At 45.8% G+C, this 5785-nt stretch overlaps 1 pseudogene; it reads right to left on the minus strand.

The window, feature by feature from the left end:
- Positions 1-4406: 4406 nt before the first annotated feature.
- On the minus strand, positions 4407-4930 carry LOC130026499 (ubiquitin-conjugating enzyme E2 D3-like; annotated as a pseudogene).
- Positions 4931-5785: the final 855 nt, after the last annotated feature.

The raw sequence follows: 5785 nt of genomic DNA on the forward strand, positions 1-5785 counted from the left end.
CTGAGCATCCTCCACCCAGATCCTCCATCTTCCAGTAGGCAGGGGTTACACCCACCAACTGACCCCCAGTGCCGTGTAATCCCATCAATGGCCAAGACCCAGAGACTATAAAACCCAGCTCCTGGAAGCGGTATCTTATTATCTCATTCTTACTTTGGACAACCTGGCAGGCTACTTAAAGTAACCTGCCCCAACGGCAGAGTCTGGCAAACTCCCCCAATATGCCAAATACCAGTAACAATGATGGGTCTCATTCTCCTAACCCTGAAAGAGCCTTGAATGTGACACTTTTTAGAATCTCAGGGCTAGGATGAAGGAGACGTTACTGGGGCCTGCTCAAGGCAATTGACGAACAACAGGATGGTCGTGATCATGATGAACGCAAGTCACATAGCAAATGCGGGCCTCTTAGAGATAGAGCAGAGTCTCCTTCTATACTAGTGGGAGAATAGCTCTAAGTAGTAATCCTGAAGCAGAATTGTTTCTCCTCCCGTAGCTGGAGAAACAAATTCAGAGATGAAGGGACTTTCCATAGTGTTCATGGCAAAGTCACGGGTTGAATTTGGGGCTGCTGCATTGTCCCTAGGCACTGCCTCAACCATTCTGGAGCCCATTTAGTGAATTCGTTATTCTTTCATCTAGAATTTCCCTGGCACTGACCACAGGCCTGGTTATACTTGGTGCCCTGGGATGTGGCAATTACCCACACAAACATGCACTACCTGGATGGACTCCCAGGTAGTGCATAAGAGAAGGACCCTGCCCTGCTCAAACACAGGGTTTTTTTTTTTCTATTTGAGTCACACCCAGTGATGCTCAGAGGTTACTCCTGGCTCAGCACTCAGGAATCACTCCTGGCAGTGCTCACGAGACCATGTGGGATGCCAGGGATCGAACCCGGGTAACTCACGTGCAAGGCAAATACGCTACCCACTGTACTGTCACTCCGGCCCCAAACACAGGGTTTCTATGGAAAGATGAGACACTCCTCACCTGGACATAGCCTTAGCCTCCGCAACAGATTTCCTTCTCCTTGTGTTGTTCCACCTGGCCAAGATTTTAAACGTATCAAAGAACACAGATGAGAGTCACCAGTCACCCACTGTGAGAATCAATGTCAGTATTTTGCCCTATTTGCTTGAGTTCTGTTTTACAGGAATACACAATATTTTCAGCAAAATTCCTCCCTTATCCTTTACCTCTCTCTTCACTGAGGAAACTTTTTTCCCCAACTTGATGTGATTTATTCCCATTTATCTATTTTCTAACTTCTTATTGATGATGCACAAATTGTACAGTGTTTTGTATATTTTAATGTATATTTCATGTATTTCATTCATATTCTTCTTCACCACTCTACATTTGTTTTTCAGATTAGTCCCTGGTATATGGAGATTTTAATCCATTCACCCAACCATCATGAAGTATTACACATTACTCAGTTGCTGTTGCCACATCCCTATGGACGTCTCTGCTTGGGTCATTTCTACTTTTTATGATTTTACACATGTGTATATTCTGTGAATACTCCTACCCATGTTCCTTGGGTAGAAACCAAGAGAAGGAGCTGCTGTATTACTAGTTATTGCCAAATGTCTCTTTAACATAGTGGTTCCAGCGCTGATAAATAGTACCAAGGGCTGGAGTATATGTCCCACCAATGTGAGTTTGAGTCCAGCACTGCCAAGTTGGCCCCAGTGATCTCAGAAATTCTGGGCTGAGTAGTGCTGTATTGTTAAGCCCTAGGACGTGTCCATCAGGCATGCAAGGCCAAGCTGAGTATCTCTGGCGGGGCACCCCACATAAATAAACTGGTGGTTCTGGTAATGTGGATACTTCCTAGTGAGTCTGAGTTGGGCTTCCTTGGCCCCTGGCCCTCACAGGCGCTGCTGTTCCTTTCAAATATATCAGGTTCTTTCACCTCTCAGCAGACAACGAAACTTTCCAGAATGTCCTCACTCTTCACCATGTCCCTTCCTTGCTTCAAGCCTTCCAATACCCCCGCACTGTGCTTGGTATCACACCCAGCATTCGGGGTGGCCCCATACGCCACATAAGCCAGCTCATGCCAACCTGCAGGCTCACCATGCACACACACACACACACACACACACACACACACACACACACTCACTCACACACTCTCTCTCTCGCTCTCTCTTTCATGCACACATTCATAGACACTCAAACACATATGTACATATTCTGTCATATACACACATACACACGTGCACACATGAACAACAGTCTCTCACACATATGTAGTCTCACATACATATATGCACACACATCTCTCTCTCTCGCTCGCTCTCTCTCTCTCTCTCTTCTCACACACACACACACACACACACAGTCTCAGTCTCAGTCTCCCATGCAAGCTGTGCCCTTGCCTGGAAGATTCATTCAGAAGTTTGTCCTGTGCCCTCAGTTCCTGTCCCAGGCTCTCCCTGAAAAATCTTTGCAGCCCCTCAGCCCAGTCAGATGCGTTTTCTCCTCCTATCTGGCATTGTGTGAGCACAACTGCCCTCACTGCTGTGTTGCCTGCTTGTGTAAGTCCTGGGTCAGCTCTGACCTGTCTGCCAGAGGCCCCTGTGTCCTCCCAGCTGTCCTTGGCTTAGTCCCCCTCCTCCCAGGGGACGGAAGTCTTGTCTTGAGAAATCCGCCTCCTGATAAAGCAGAAAGAGGACACTTATGCAGGCTGGGTGCAGAGGGAGGTGGGGGATCTCTTGGCACTGTCTGTTTCTCCCAGGAATACAGCGGAAGGAGCGTCTGATCTGAGACTTGGCCACATGTTCTTTCCCTGCTGGCTCAGAGGATCAGGAGTGCTGTCTGCTGGGCCAAGATCCCCACCTGCGTCCTAGACCTCAGACCTCGTCTGGCCCTCTGCTGGCTTCTTCCTGTGAACTGCCACAGAGCTGAGAGCGGGCCTCGGGCAGGAGACCAGGAGTGGATCACTCTATAGCTTAGCAAATGTGTAATTCTGGGCAGTGCCCCTTCCTTGGTTGAGCCCCCATTTCCTTTACCTGAAAACTGAAGGGATGGCATTTTCATCTTAGCCTGGTTTCTAATTGCTGCATATATATAAATATATATATATATATATATATCTCACGATAACGATCACGACCATCCTGTTGCTCGTCGATTGCCTTGAGCAGGCCCCAGTAACATCTCCTTCGTCCTAGCCCTGAGATTTTTTTAAAAAGTGCCATATTCAAGGCTCTTTCAGGGTTAGGAGATTGAGACCCATCATTGTTACTGGTATTTGGCATATTGGGTATACCATGGGGAGTTTGCCAGACTCTGTCGTGTGGGCAGGTTACATTCGGTAGCCTGCCAGTTTGTCCAAATATATATTAAAATATATATATTTTAACTGAATCAACGTGAGATAGAGTTACAAAGCTTTCATGTTTGAGATTCAGTCATATATTGATCAAATACTCATCCTTCCACCAGTGCACATTTTCTACCACCAGTGTCTCCAGTATCCCCCCCCCCCCCCGCCCCCATCCCAGTCCTCATCCTGCCTCTGTGGCAGACAATTTCCCCAATACTCTCTCTCTACTTTTGGGCATTATGTATGTTTTTTCCATTGGTTTATGAAATTTTATTGAAGAAAAATTAATTGATTACTAGCAGAGCTATTGATCACTTATCCATTGACAACTTGCATCATTATTCAGTGCTGTATTAAACAGTGTATTGGAAGATAGATTAACTAATAGCTCCATGCCTCCTAACAATTTAAATGAAAATTACAAAATGTTTGAGCCCCTATTTTGGAATACAAAGGGTGTTGACTTCCAATTTCCATTCTCTGTAGAATAAGAACAGGTCATTCCTTTATTGACATGCATAAAAATACATCACATTTTCTGTTCTGCTGATGTTATAGTTTCAATCCCAATTCTCCAGACACATCAGTTATGAGCATAAAGTATATCATGTAACCTTGCATCTCTAACAGTGGAAGGCTTAAACAGGATGGATGCTGCTAAAACCATGCTGCTTCGCGAATGTGACCACTGAGCCCCCCGCCATCTCCCCTCAGATGGCTTCTTCAGCATGTTAGAGCAGGGAGAAATGGTTTAGTCTCATAACCAAATTAGAGTGAAGACATTGGCCATATAATACACATGCTCCATTTAAAAAAAAAAAAATCCTGAATGTTGGGCAACTGTTCTCTTGTAACTACTTTATAGTTTCTATAAGCAGTTGTTGTCCAAAGCTGGAAGAATGTAAGTCTTGTCAGATAAGCATGTGAATGAATGGAGGGAGGTAAACAAAAAAATAAAATTAAACAACAAAGTCTCCAATGGAGACGTTACTGGGCCTGCTCGAGCAAATCGATGATCAATGGGAGGGCCTTTACCTTTACCTTTTAAAAAAGATGAGGTCTGATAGGGGAGCAGCCAGATAAGAAAATCAGAAAAGGAGCAGTGATTTATAGTTTATTCCAGCTATAATGCAGGTTATTCTGATTTTAAGGTAGCATCACATGGCATACTTCTGAGTCTGTTCCCGAGATATTGTACTTATCTCTGTCTGTTTTATAGATCTGTGCAATCTCTAGCACTAGGGCTTCGTGGTTTGGATCACATAGCAGTGAACAAATGGATAAAAGAACTTTAGAAATAGTTAAAGCAGGAGACCACTGTGATCTTAGAATATCGAGACAAATGCTGCCATTACTGTTAATATTTGGATGATGAATTCTTGTAAATGCCACCTTAGATGGTTTGAAGGGGTAGTCTGAAGGAAAATGGATTGTCAAAAAGAATACACCACCTTGATATGGGCTGTCATTAGGTCCCATAATGGTGGCTTGCCAATGGAACATATCATCCCCAACTGGACCTGCAGAACATTGTGCTGGAGGGTCACGGGCCAAAACACTAAGTTCATTATTGATCCGCTTCAGCACCATGGTGGCTGCATGTGGGCTGTTGATGTTCCTTTCGCGGCTGCTCGTCGGGGAGGCCGGAGGCTACAGGCTTGCTCCACTGCACAAGGTGTTGGGCATTATGTTTTGCTCAAATTTTCCCACCATCATTCAAGCCTACCTGCCAGGGGAAAATGCTAGATAATTTATTTTCCATTGCTCATTTTGAATATCATGAGTTTTCGGGTGGCTGCAAAAGTGGCCGCATGCTTCTGAAATTCTAGGTAAGTGGTTGGGTTCCAGAGACATCTCTGTAGGGCACTAATCCATTTTGGGATTCAATTGGGACTCTCTGGGCCAGGGCTGTTGGTGTGCTAAGATGGCACCCGGAGGCAGGTTGTGGGTGTGACAGCTGCCAATGAGAGGGCAGGGAGTTGGGGAGGGACAACCCAGCTCCTCTGCTGCCACGTGGTCTGAAGATTTTAATCCTGGACCCCACATACCTGGGCCTTGCTTGTGGAAGTTCTTGGTCACTGGGATTCCATCTGGAGTAGGCGGGGAGAGCATACCTGCTCCATCTGTGCTCCCATCATCTTATTGCCTTGGTGCCATCCACATATGTCTCCTGCCTGGCCTTATTGAGCAGATTCATTCAACAGTTAGTTCACACCTAGAAAGTATTCCCATGAGGAGCTTCCCCAATGTTGGGGAGACTGTACTGGGGTTAAAGCAATTGTCCTATACTCTGCCAACCCTGGTCAATCCCCACCAACATTTCTGGTCCCCTGAGCCCCACCAGGAGTGATCCGTGAGCACAGAGCCAGGAGTAAACCCTGGGGTGGGCAGTTTGGCTTGGTGCAAAAAAAACAAACCAAATTCCCACTCCATTCCCCCACCCCA

This window comes from Sorex fumeus, unplaced genomic scaffold (assembly GCF_029834395.1).
Source record: "Sorex fumeus unplaced genomic scaffold, SorFum_2.1 ptg000034l, whole genome shotgun sequence".
Lineage (NCBI taxonomy): Eukaryota > Metazoa > Chordata > Mammalia > Eulipotyphla > Soricidae > Sorex > Sorex fumeus.